This window comes from Balearica regulorum, chromosome 4, assembly GCF_011004875.1.
Source record: "Balearica regulorum gibbericeps isolate bBalReg1 chromosome 4, bBalReg1.pri, whole genome shotgun sequence".
Lineage (NCBI taxonomy): Eukaryota > Metazoa > Chordata > Aves > Gruiformes > Gruidae > Balearica > Balearica regulorum.
The window spans coordinates 64497849-64512236 of record NC_046187.1 but is presented as its reverse complement, the minus strand read 5'-3'; the positions used below and the strand labels follow the sequence as shown (position 1 = coordinate 64512236).

Genomic DNA, 14388 nt, shown 5'->3' with positions numbered 1-14388 from the left:
AATCGGGAAATATTTGAAAATATTAAAAACAGGTTGGAAATTAACTCCAACTGAAAGTTAACTGTAAGTCTGTGGGAGTGCCATTTGTGTATTGTTACTTTCACTAAAATTTCTCTAAGGGTCATCATGTCGGTTTTCGGCATGCATATCAAATACATGGCCATTCTTTTCTCACTCTGTAATGTCTTTTCACTTATTTTATTTTGTATATTGTATCTGTCTCTAGAAGAATCTGAGGATTTTTTAAGATTTCTTTGTAGATAACAAGGTCCTCTTATAGGATTAGGTATATCAAAATAAAGAATAATCAGTGAAAAAGATTGCAGGAACTAGAAGAAAAAAACCTGTCTTGGTTAGTAAGTTGTATGGGAATAACTGTAGGAAGAACTTGTCCCAAAAACTTTCAGACAGTGCTCAGCACAGTCCAACTGACATGATCAAAATCAACATGGCAGGCACTGAACAGATCACACACTATCTAACTGATATGTCTTCAAATGCAGTTGTTGCTGGGGATTCAAAAGTGACTGATTTCAGGACTTCAGTGAAATGGAGCCTTCTAGAGTAGAACAATAACTGAAGGGAGGTACTATCCTTGGAAGCAGTTTAATAGCTTAAACCATTGAACTGTTTAGTTTAAAATATTATTTACTATGGTTTAAAACTATTATTTAAACTAAATAGTTTAGTTTAACAGAAAAACATGAAGTAGGATTATGTTGCTTCTATACCGGCACTGACGTATGACCTCTACCAGAATTATTATCCAGTCTCATAACAGACCAATAAATATCTTGTTAAATCAGAGATACTTCAGATAAGATCTACAAGAATGACACAAAATTTGTACCTGGCAGTGAGAATTGTGAGAAGCTAGATCTATTTAGCTCAGACAGTGACAGCTAAGGAGGACCTCGGTGGTAATTAGGGGTAGAAGTATCTGTGATCCAAGTGTAGGAGGTGCATAGACCCAATCACATTGCAGGAGATGGATCTGTGCACCCCATCTGCAATGCTAATGTAGGAGATAAAGTCTGCATAGCTTCTCCAGTAAAGGAGAGCACAAAGTTGATAAAAGGCAGCTGTATGGACTAACAATGAAGATGGAAAGAGATTAGTTTGCAGATTAGTTTGTGGAGACCAGTGATGAGTGGTGTTCCTTAGGGGCTGATATTGAGACAGGTATTGTTTAACATCTTTGTTGGCAACATGGACAGTGGTATTGAGTGCACCGTCAGCAAGTTTGCCAATGACACCAATCTGTGTGGTGTGGTTGACACGCTGGAGGGAAAGGATGCCATCCAGAGAGACCTTGACAGGCTTGAGAGGTGGGCCTGTGTGAACCTCATGATGTTTAATAAGGCCAAGTGCAAGGTCCTGCACATGGGTCAGGGCAATCCCAAGCACAGCTACAGGCTGGGCAGAGAATGGATTGAAAGCAGCCCTGAGGAGAAGGACTTGGGAGTGTTGGTGGATGAGAAGCTCAACATGACCTGGCAATGTGCACTTGCAGCCCAGAAACGCAACCATGTCCTGGGCTGCATCAAAGAAGCGTGACCAGAAGGTCAAGGGAGGCGATTCTGCCCCTCTACTCCACTCTTGTGAGACTCCACCTGGAGTACTGCATCCAGCTCTGGGGTCCCCAGTTCAAGAAAGACATGGAGCTGTTGGAGCAAGTCCAGAGGAGGGCCTCAAAGATGATCAGAGGTCTGGAGCACCTCTCCTGTGAAGACAGGCTGAGAGAGTTGGGATTGTTCAGCCTGGAGAAGAGAAGGCTCCGGGGAGACCTTATAGCAGCCTTCCAGTACCTGAAGAGGGCCTACAGGAAAGCTGGAGAGGGACTGTTTACAAGGGCATGGAGTGACAGGACAAAGGGTAATGGCTTTAAACTGAAAGAGGGTAGATTTAGATGAGATATTAGGAAGAAATTCTTCTCTATGAGGGTGGTGAGGGACCGGAGCAGGTTGTCCAGAGAAGTTGTGGATGCCCCCTCCCTGGAAGTGTTCAAGGCCAAGATGGATGGGGCTTTGAGTACCCTCGTCTAGTGGAAGGTGTCCCTGCCCATGGCAGGGGAGTTGGAAATAGATAATGTCTAAGGTCCCTTCCAACCCAAAATTCTATGATTCTAGTTAGAACAAATATTGTAGACATTGCAACTAGATCAATTCAGAGCAGACATGGTCATGGGAGAATAGCCCAATGAAACAATTTACCAGATCTTGCTGTGCATTTTCCATTACTTCAGGGTTTTCTTCCCCCTCCCCCGCCTCATCAATTTTGATGTTTTTAAGAGTTATCTTCTACTTCACAAGAGCTAGTTTGAAGAAACCCAGCACTCAAAACATCACACTGGAGGATTGCAACAGACATTCTGGATTTATTATTTGTGGAAACATTCTACTCATGTTTCTTGCAAGTCTGTTTTCAGGAGCCTTTCATTTAATAAGTACTTTAATTTCTGTCAGAAATTAGCATTTGTGCCTACAATACATATGTACAGATAGAAAAGTCTCAAACAAACCCATATTTTTCTTTTTTGTGTGGCAGCTTGATTTTTCATAGGTAGAATATTAGGGCTTCCTTAGCCTTTGTGTGGGCAGGGTGCTCCCAAGTATCATTAATTTCAGTGAGAGTTGTAATTGTTCAGTGTTACTAAATTTGAATTGGGGATTGATTTATCTTTTGTATCATGAGAACTGAATCATTATACCTGAATAATAATGTACAAGTAAGTGAATACAGACGTTCCAAGACAAGATGACCATGGGCCCTGGACACATCATATGACCACTTATTTTTAACAGGAATTGCCCACTTGATATTTTATATATATATATATATATATATATAAAATCAAAAGGTTTATAGAAAACTTAGAAAAGTATCTGAGCAAAAATAAAAAAAATTAATCTTTGGCTTACAAAATGTCAAAGTTTTTGAATGTTACACGAAGTAAGAATACATCATAGGATGAGTTAAGAGAAATTAAAGTCATTGGAAGATTTTTTTTGTCTGGAACACCATGTAGTTTGGAGATAGAATAAAAATTCTTGTTAGCTGATAAATTTTTATGTTTTGTACTGTGGTATTTTCTAGTTTGTAATTTATGTGGAAGTTGAAATATTCCTGGAAAAGCCTATTCAAATGATATTTCAGGCCTGAGAAGTGGGAAGGTGAAATCTGCTCAAGATTGAATAATATTTCCTATCCAATTGTGTAGAATTCCAGGAGTTTGAAAAAACATTAAGGCATGCGTCCAAAGTCAAATTGCTATAATCATGTGCACTTAAATCTGTCCCCAGTTACCATGATGAAATCTGCAATCAGAATTACATAACAACATCTGAATGGGTCCTTTCTACAACTAAAAATGTTCCCAAAAACTTCTGAAAATGAAAATCTGAAATCTTTATTTTATTTCAGTCCTTGTCTTTCAATCTTTTGATTTTTTAAGCATCATCAAAAACAAAGAGATGGAATTATACGTGTGACACTTAAATTCATGCTCAGATAGGCAGTATTAAGAACAGGTATAATCTTTGTAAATAACACCTGGGGATAGATAATCACCAGTTACATTGATATTCCTACTCAGGATTTTAGTCACTGGCATTAGTCAGAGCTTTATAAAGGAATAAACACTTCTATATCAATAGATTTTGTAGATTTTTATAGAAAAGTTCAATTTTAGAATAAAGGGAGCTTTAGACTGCATTGTGCTGCTATGTTCTTTGCATAAAACTTTTACATATGTTGCTTATTTCAATCCTGAGACAAATGACAAATGCTATTTAAGCACTGAATCACTTTTCTGTTTTCCTTCCAAGTACTGACTGAAAGTTTGCGAGGCGCTCAGATGAAGATTTAGTCTCTACAGATCTCCATTTACTATTTTTATCTTGGAGAACCAAATCCTGTGGCATTTATAGCACCTCCACTGAGGCACTAAGTCCTCTTGGACATGTGTATATGTATAGTTACGGTTAGGTAATTGTTGCCTACTTCCATGAAAAAGACATTGGGAATGGTTTGAGAAACTGCTTCTCCAGTGAGCTCAGCCGAACTGGATTCGAGCCTCCAAGGAGCGTATGGTTTATTCTGCCCTGTGTAGCTCTCCATGGCTAAGAGCAGTCTAAATAAACTCGGAAGCTGCTTTCAGGAATGGGATTTGAACCTATGTCTCCTCCGTGGGAGGAGTTCACTGCTGGAGGACAATATGGTACTATAAAAATCTATTAGTTATTAGGTGACACTACAGCTGTACATTTCAGTGCAGGAAATGGCATTCATACGTGGAGAATAAGACTCAAACTGAAAAGGTGAAGAGCTATGTAATGTCCTTGTCCTGAAACAGATTAGCAGTGCCATCAAGAAACTTCCTTTCTTGTTTGTGCTATACCCTTAGGGCAGATGGGGAAGTGAGTCCAGGCCTCTCAGAGACTGTTTCTCCCTCCTTCCCTCCCTTTAAGTGCTGAGCTGAGCACTTGAAAAGCCTTGTTAAGAAAAAGCCTCTTCTCGTGTAACGTCTCCTGGGTGGATTGCATTCCTTATAAAAACTTTGAACAAAGCCAACACACCTTAATGCTCCTGGCAGGCAACAAGAATTTGAGGTGATCACCTGAAGGCTCTTTTTACTGAAAGCTTGCATTTAATCTTTGCATTTAGTCTTTGCATTTAGCCTTCCCCCTTCCCCTTCCCCTTTCCCTTCCCCTTCCCCGTTCCCTTTCCCTTCCCCTTCCCCTTTCCCCCCAAATCTGCAGATGTTTATCTTTGGTGGCTTTGCTTGTGGAACTTTGGAATCCGGTTGTATCTTTTTCCTCTCGAGGCAAATGAATTTGCACTGAAGTTTGGACTGTTTGACCTTCATCAAAATCTAAGCCATTTATAGCATTATAACTCCATCTCAATTAATTTTATTTAAGTATTATAGCATGCCTCTTATTGGAGGACAAGTTATAGCTCTTTTTTGTTAAAACAAGCTGCAATGTAAGCATGGCTTCAATGCAAAGTTAAATCCATGTAAAGTCAATACTTTTATGACTTTATCAAAATAAGAACAGATATTGAGTTGGAAAGGCATTGTCTCGTTTTATATCAGGTCGGTCAAAATAGAATCAGCAAAACCTGTAAAAATGGAAAACATTTTTCTGAAGTCAGAAATCAATTTTCTAAAATTTTATTTTCCGAAATACAGAATTAATTACAATTATATTAAATTGAAATGCTGAAATAAAGATGGATGACTAATCAACTGGCCTCTCCAATATATTGTTTGTTGGGAACAGCTTCCCCAGCTGCAGTAATTTGTCACTTTTGTTGACAGATGGAGTTCAATAAATTCTGATCTAGAGTGAGACACTCTCAGCTTCACATCATCCAGCAAATGTCTGTAATGCTTCTTCTACATGGCCTTTCCAGTGACCTGAAATATAGATTGCTGCCTGATCACTATGTCTTCACTAGAAGTCAGCTTGCTGTTAATCTTCTTGAGCACAGAGTTGCAAATGGATGTTGGGGAGCATGTAAGGAAATGGTTGGAAGTATTCTTTTACTTGAGAAACAGTTATTAAGATGCCGTGGAAAAGCTATGACAGAGATCATGGGAGAAATAATTGCCTTTGATTGTCAGGGTTTTTGAGGACGAGAGGACTAAAGCATAACTACTGGGGATGTTTAATTTCTTTTTTTTCCCTATCCTTAGTTTAACTCCTCTTTATTGATTGAAATTTTGAAGTATATTGTAGTGTTACGTATTCAGTCCATACATAGGGAATTTGTGCACTTCTGGTGCTTTTATGTGGATAAGCATTCCAGCTCTGCAGTAACTTGAAAAGATAAGGTATGGTATATGGCCAAGGAATATTTAGCCTTACCACCAAGTCTTATCATATCACACAAATTGACATACCTTTCACATCCCAAAACAGTGGATAAGATGAAGCATCGCAGCTGAGCAAAACCACTGAATAATATAATTACACCAAACATTTGTCTATTTCATCATACCTTCCTGCCAGCGTTATTAGCTTGTTCTTGATATATCTAAATTTTGATTTCCAAGAAAGTAAGGGAAGTAGGACAATAGATTTTATAACCAACCAACAAATGCATATTTTTATACTTCCCTGATAAAATATACTGAAGAGATACACATGGTCTGTGATATAAACATGGCTGTAAAAGTGGCAATGCAGTGCATGCATGTACTGTGGAGGAGAACTTTCTGAACATGTTAATTTTTTACTGTATCACCCAGTTCATTGGTTTAAAGCAGGTACTGAAGTGAAATCTGTTGACATGCAGTTTGGTCCCTAACACAGAATTTCTTAGTCAATGCCATTTACAGTGTTAATTTCTAAGCAGATGAATATTTTCAATGAGAATGACATCCAGACAGAAAAACAATGTGACAGGTAATCTCCTAATTCAGGTGAAAAACTGTTCTCTTGAAGTTAGAGCCCCAAAGCAATGGGAGCTGAAGAGCACAAGTCAGGAAGAAAAGACATCATGATTGCATGGTACTGCATAATTTTCCATTCCAGAGGGAAACAAAATAAGAGTTATTGCGATAAATTCAGGGAAGAAAGTTACACACTGCAGTACTATGTAGGGTGAAATTAAAAAAAAAACAAACAACAAAACAGGTTATAAATAAAATAAAAATATCAGAATTAGCCATTGGAAATACCTATTTACAACTCACATTAACCGCATGGCCAGACTGTCAAGTGCAGTTTTCACATTTTGTAACTGCAGCAAAGGATGGACTACATGGATTAAGTGATCTTTTATTACTTTTATCAAAGTGAGAAATTAAAAGCGAAATGTATGCTTTTCCAAAAACATCCAGATTCTCTTAACTTAGAAAAGATGCCTGTGCAGAATGCTGGTGATGTGCAATGTTAGAACAGTTGCAAGGAAAAAAATTATTTCTGAGGTTGTTTTCTCTTCCCCCCCCCCAGTGTTCATCACAGTAGCCTCCAGCTGTTTTCCTTGGGATACAGCCCTACTGCTCTGGGGCATCCAACCTCCAGGGAACAGAGAGTAGTAATTTTTAATTTCAATCTCCAACACCTGCATGAGGGAGGGAGCTCTGGTCCTTGGTACCATTTAGTCATTGACTTCCCTGAAAATAGGATTGAGCCGTAACACGTCCCTGGACAGCTAGGAGACATTAGGGGCTAATAAGTCTTATGATATATGCACACTATTGATTTACCATTCTAGCTTTTAAAATCTGAATACCAATGGCATTTACCCAGGGATACATGTTAAGCAGGTCCATATGGAAATATTTTCCATGCATCAAAAACATGTACTTAGAGTTTTTGCATTGCATAATTTGTCAAAATCACTCAGGTTCTTCTCAGATACATATGTATATCTATACACACACATATATAAAAAAATAGATATGAAGATCTATTGGACTAAAAAGCTTTAAATAAAACCCGAGTGTTCATAGCTCTTCTCCTTTGTTAAATTCTCAAAGTGAAATTTCATTTTGTCCTTGAAATGTAGAGAAGGGAACTGAAGATCTGATCTAGGGAGGGACAAGACAAATGCCCCCTTGGTGCTGCACTTGAAAAGATGGGCTTCTAACCATGCAGAAGTTTAACCTTGTGAGGAAAGATTTGTGGGGACATGAAATCTAGAACTTTCTTTGAGTTTTTATGCATTATGCTATCCCAGTAGAGCTCTTTTGTTAGAGCCAAGGCACGCAACTTACCATTTCCTAATACGCATTTTAATTTCCATTGAAAAGACTTGCACTTTAGAATGTGGCCTTGCTGCCTTATGCTTTCAAATGTATACATTTTACTCATTTAAAAGCTTTGCTTTAATTTCCAAACCTGTCTTACAACAGCTGAAAATTATGTTGAGGTGCTATCCTTGGGAACATTAAAGCCAGGAAGGCATCAGCAGAAAGTCTGAAGATAATACCTTTCAGTGAAAAAGCTCTCCAGCATCTGGGCACAGATCCAGCTGAAGAAAGGACACCCCCTGTTATGTGTTAGTCTGCTCCTACTGGTATTAAGGACTTTTCTTAAACCGTAAAAGATATATCCCAGCAGAGAATACCCAGCTAACTATCTAATATTAGAAGAAAGATATTTTATACGATAAGATTAGTTAAACAGACTTTTTTGCAAGGGAAAGAACTATTAAAATATGCATTTTTTATGACTGACAATCAGCAGAATGAGTGTTTCATATAAAATCTATTTTCCTTTTGGGACACAATTTGTTCCTGATCTTTCCCCCTAGCAGATCAGTTTCCAAGGAAGCTAAGAATAAATAGTCTCCTTTAAAAACAAAATGGTGACTGAATTAGTATGCTCCTGTGAAACAGCAATTATTTCTGACAGGTGAAAAGGCCATTAGACATGAATTGATTTTCAGAGTTACTGTGAACTCTTAGTCTAGTCGACAGGAGCTGTGTGCGTTCAGCACCTCTGAAAATCAGGGTCAGGCTTGCAAGGTGCTGAATGACCTCAACCCACAGAAAGTTTTCCACACATTTCAGGAACTGGCCTTTAGAAATAAGACAAGAAATCTGTAAGCCCAAATACACTGTGAAAATTCTGAAACGCAGTCCCTGAGCTGTCATGTTTTCTGCTTTAAACAGCATTGAACTTGGCACCATGAGGTCCTGAGAAAGCCACTTAACTTCCCTGTACTGTTTCCACTTTTACTCCTTCTGTGTCTTGTCCTTCTAAATAGCACCAAGACCTGGATTGTTATCTTCTGCTCACGGATACAGTGCCTAGCACTACTGGGCTCTAGTATCAATTGCAACCACTCATTACTATGACTTCTCTGTTCATAAATATGAGAATTATGAAATATAACTGTTTAGAGGAGGGGGTTTAACTTTGCTGAAGCTATGCAATATCTCAGTGGAAATCCATGACTGAGAATACAGGTGTGTTGGCCTCTTAGTTAGCCCTCCATATTCTTCTAGGGTAAAAATAAATTCTGAAATTGTGATCCACTCAAAACATTGAAATATAATTATTACATGAAAAGCCAATACAAAACAGGAAAATAGCAATTTGAATGAGAGAGAGTAACTAAGTACTAATACAGATGAGACATCAAGACTTATGCAGAGGAGAATTTATAATTAATAAGTTTTTTTCCTAATGTCTTCATTTTCTTTTGTCTTTGTGCAGAATCAGATTCGATCTGCCTCTCAAAGATCAGTGAACACTTGAGTCCAAACTTATGTGAATTTTGGGGAAGCTCAGACTGAGGCATGATTCCAGAACTTTGTGATGTGAGTATCTCTCATTATGTCATGACTGCCTTTTATTTCATCCTTTCCATACATCATATATGTTGTATGTGCTACAGCCAGTTCATTTTATAGTAGCAAAAAAAAAAAAAAAAAAAAAGCCCTATGCAAGCAATATCAACATAAATATGGTGGCTGTATTTATGGGTCAAGTTTTCCACCTACAATGGGCCCAGAAAATTGATTCTGTTCTGACTGCTGCCAAAGATTCTCTAGTCAAGTCTTTCATTTGTGCTTCATTTCCTGACTCTATAAAGGGAGGTTAACAGCATTTGATTTTAAAAACTAATAATAATAAAAAAATGATGGGACAAAGTTAATGTTTGTAGACAAGTCTGGTATTCCTGGGCAGCAGGTGGTTTAAACAGTGACATGTACTGCTCGCTTACATGTCTGCATCTTCAGGAATTTTTATGTGTGGTTGTCCAGTGATGCTCATTGACCTTTTTAGTGTTCTGGTATGATAAATGTAGCAATGTTTAGGATTATGATTTCAATAGTATGGATTTTGTTTGGTACAGTGTATTACATTTTACTCTTTTTTCCATCAGATGAATAAAGGGAATATGCACAGTTCTGGTAAGGCATTTAATAAAACAGTGACCAAAATGATATGGCTAAAATGATGAAATTTTCCTAGATTTATGTTTCCTGGATTATAAGGAAAAAACTTGGTGCTATGCTTGTGTCTTGGCTCTTGCAACATTCCTCTATAGTCTAGACTAGAAGTATATCTTCTCCCAAGTACCAATATTTGGAAATTGTCCTAAAATGAAACTCCTTTATCAAATTCTTTGCACCACAGCCCCCAGACAGGAAATACCAGCATGGAAAACCTTGATCTGAAAACTTTGAAAAGCTTGACGAAATTCATACTTTGACTCTTTGAAAAGGACCCTTGAGAACAGAAATGTATGCACTGAGCATTTAAGACCTATAGCTCACAAAATGAAACTTGACTCCAGACAGGTTTCATTAATTGGGAGAAGTTATGATGATAAGCATTGCTTTACTTCTCTTTCTTCCTAGGAATGAAGTTTGCTAAGATTACAATGTGCTCTATCTTAACTGTCGGAGTAAAGAGACTTCATGTTACTAAAGTTTTTGCTTTGTATAGTCATAATGAAACTGTACTAAATAATTTCTGTGAGTGCTTGGAGCATTCTCACGACTTTGACACAGCATAACAGACCACATGAAGCACTTAAGGCTGGAGGTCAGTACAGCGACTGGTAGGCCTTCACCCAAGTTCCTGTCAAGCTATGCAGAGCTAGGCTTATTCAATGAAATGAAGCCTCTGTTCATTGAGGGGAAGGCCACAGCAATGGTTTTATTATCGTCGTCTATGATGCTCACGTTTCATCCGCAAGCTGTCTTTATAAGGAATTGCATTTTGGAAAAAGTAAATCTTATACTTTAAAGATTTGGGACAAAAATACTATATAGCAATGCTCACTGTTTTCTTTAATTATTTTTCTCTTTTTTTTTTTTTTACTTAGTTCATTATCCTGCATATTATTTGTATTTTGCATTAATACTTATTGGTTATAGCATGACTATCTTTCTGAAAAGCAGAAGACAGCTTCTAATTTTTAGAACATCTGTTTATTGTGAGCCATTTTCTTCCCATGATCTAACCCACCTGGTGTTCTCTGTCCATTTTCTTAGACCTTTGCAATACCAGATTCTGAGAAGCTGGTGATTTTTTTCTTTTAATCAGTTCCTCAAAGGATTGGATAGATAGTTGATGGATGCCACTCTGAGGAACCCTGAAGTGTGAACACTACTTGAGAATAAGCAAGAATTAAGGAGAGAAACAAATTCAGAGACATTGCTGTGCCTTTTGGTGGTAAATGCTAGGTAAGAATTTCTGTATTAATCTTTCTGTTGCTTCCTTAAATTTTTTTATTATATTACTTATGGATCTCTTTTTTTGGTCAGAGATCAAAAATAGACAACTACTGAATTTGATATAGGTACAGCAAACACACTTATACATCTAATGTCTATGGTAAAGAATAACAGAACTTAACAAATCTTGTGGAGGTTGTCTCCAGCATTCCAGGAGTGCTTCACTCCAGAGCTGCAAATACCCCAGGCTTTGTCCTGCCGTGTAAAAGCGAACTAGGAGCTGCTATATTGTTCTGTTTCTCCCCACCACTAGGGAGCCAGCAGGGAAAAGTACGTCCGAAGCTGTGTCCACTAGCCTGATGCTGTCAGAGAGCTGCCCTGCACCTGGTACCTTCTGCTAGTCTGTCCTGATCCACTTCCAGTGGTCTTTGAATCACCTGAATGACTTTGATTTCAGTCTAACTCTAACCTTAATTATCTGTTCTTGATTATAAACTAGCAAATGAATAGATATGAAAGGGTAGGAAAAAAAAATCTCAGATTACATGAAACAGGTAGAGCTTTGACCTAGCTCTAACCCTAATGAGATGATAACTTAAACAGTCATCAAAAAGTACAAGAATTGTGGGGTTTTTTAAGTGTGGTTTTGTGTTTGGGGATTAATATCCCAGCACAGTAGGCAGGAGTTATTTTCAAAAATCTCAGCCTAATAGGTTGTTTTATCTATGAATAAAGTTGATTTAACTTTAGATATTGCAAGAAGCACTTTGTTTCTGGTTAATACAATTAGGATGGCTGATGAACTAATTTATAGGGATGTGATTTGCTTTCATCTGTAGGAAATGAAAGAAGGAATGGAAATAAGGCAGCACATTTTAGGTAACAGATGCCTTGCAATATTAAAATAAAAATATATTTTAGCCAAAAATGTCTGATACATTCTGTCCTTCATAATGCAGTTACTATTTTCCTGGTCTGATTTTGCAAAACCGATGCTTTTGTGTGTACTGTGGTTTCCTTAGCATTGACTGATGGATAGGTCAAAAGTTTCAACTATGACCAAAACCAGAATCTAAGTTTCAAAGAAGAGTTTTTCCTCACCTCATCAGAGGAAATGACAGGATACACTTCCCAGTGACCAAAGAGCAAAGGTCCTTTTTTTTAAAGAAAAGAGGTTACATGTTACACTAGATGTCCAAGGAAGTTTAGGGAATAAAATTCTCAATATAAGTAAAATAAATAAATAAACTGGTTACCATTAGGGCCTTAATCTATTTAGAAATAGAAGACTCACCCTATGCAGGCGAAAAAGCTTAATTATCATGAGAATCAGAGTAGTAATAAAGATAAATATCTGTGGTAGGTATTACAGTATTTTTCAAAAGCTTTCTTCCTTTCATCATGCCCCCAGAAAATGACTTATTGAATACACATGGAGTTGTACAACTAGTAAAGTCAAACTCAATACATTTGTTTCAGGCAGGAAAACTTTATAATTTTGTGGGTCTTAATCTTGCTTGTTTAGACTAATTTAGTGTTGTACTGGGAATAGAAGAGACCTTTATAAAATGAGAAAAACTGCCGTTGGATGCTTACTGCACAAAGGTACTCCCTGGCTGAATGGGAGTCTGGACTTGAAAAATGCTTCTAATTGGCAAATTTCTGCTACTCAGAGTGACCAGTAAAAATAGAAATGTGTCATAGATGAGGTGGGATGGGCTACATTGCATTCCAGTTATTACCTACTGTGCAGGACCCATAAGAGGCTCCAGGAGCTAAAATATAAGTACAAGCACCCATGAAATCCTGACCTGAATGTGAGTACGGCAAAGATGCTTAAAAATATGATGGTTTCTCCTTTCCAGCCTTAGGTCAAACGTACGTATAATTGGAAGTTAAGCTTCTTATATTTCATCTTGGGTTTTCTGAAGGTCAGTCTTCACTAAAATGGAAAAGGAGGTATTCTATAAGAGCTTTTGTTCTGTGTATCTGCCTTCCTGCATTGATCATGCCCCTTTTATAGAACCGTAGAGACAGGGGCACATGCAAAGAGAGATGGTTCTTTTGAGGTAAATCAGGCAGGGGGAAACAGAAAGACATGATTATTAAATCAGGATTCATTTGAAACTGGGTTCAAATGTGGAAGTATAGTAAAAATATTAGGTAAAAACCTAGACATGAAGAAAAGGCACACTTCTGTACCTCTACTGTAGGGAAATAAGGTAAAGACAGATCTACTCAAACCTGCTTGACTAATTGAGAAAAGGTGGTTAGGGCATCCTAAGAAGATCACACAAGTAGAAGAAACATCACACAAGTAATGTGACTAGTATCATCTGTGGCTACTCTAATTTTGACCTGTAGTGGCCAGGTGCCCACTTACATCTGGGTGGGTAGTTTGTAATCAGCCTTGGCAGGCGGGTGGAACAAGGATCTCACTCTCTGGATCCACAGAGAATCCTCTTAAATACTTTACCATTTCTTCCCCTTTTCCATCAAGTAATAAGCTGGTTTCAAACTAATGAGGGGTAGGAAAAGAAAAAAAAATTGTTTCTTGTACACTGTTCTGTAAGTACCTGTTATGGAATTTACTCTGCATTTTTGCAAGTCCCCTGACACAAGCCTGCACCTGAGATGGAATACAGATCTAGAAGAAGTAATGGTCAGCAGAAAAAAAGCAGTTGTCCTTCTGTCCGAGAAGGGAAAAGATAAAAGTAGTGTCACTGTACCTCTGGTTGTCACTACATCCATGATGCTTAAGTGTTTGTTACTGGTGCCGTGAAAACTTCAGTCGGGATAAATTTATGAAAAATCTGGTTAAATTCACTCACTATTAGCCTTTCTTCTCAGCTTTACTAGTGAGAGATACAGCCTCTCTTGACCGTGGTCCAAATTCACTGACATTAGCAGGAAGAATATTTAGGATTTCAATGGATGTATAATCAAGTTCTTATACTCTCCAGCGTATTTTTTTGTATATGCTTTGGTATATATGAAATTTTTTGCCACCTTTGTTGTTTCCCTGACAACACTTTTCTATTTGGTTGTTGCTATTAGGAGGTTTTATTTAGGTGGCAAATACCTCTATAACAAAAATGTATCACAAGAAAGTGCTCACACAGCATGCTTTATCCTACCCTAAGTACAGGAGAAATATATGTCATAACACATAGCAGAAATAATTGCTAGTGAGATGCAATTCTAAGGGTATTACACATTTAGCCTTTACTATAAATGGA

The 14388-nt window shown here is 37.7% G+C and overlaps 1 long non-coding RNA gene across 4 annotated transcripts in view; it reads left to right on the top strand.

Annotated features, from left to right (window-relative positions):
* LOC142601571 (uncharacterized) overlaps positions 1-14388 on the top strand; it is a 166512-nt gene that overhangs the window by 116342 nt on the left and 35782 nt on the right. For all 4 annotated transcript variants that reach the window (XR_012835090.1, XR_012835091.1, XR_012835092.1 and 1 more), the window contains one exon: positions 9177-9280. This is a non-coding gene — a long non-coding RNA (uncharacterized LOC142601571). The remainder of the gene's footprint in view (positions 1-9176; positions 9281-14388) is intronic.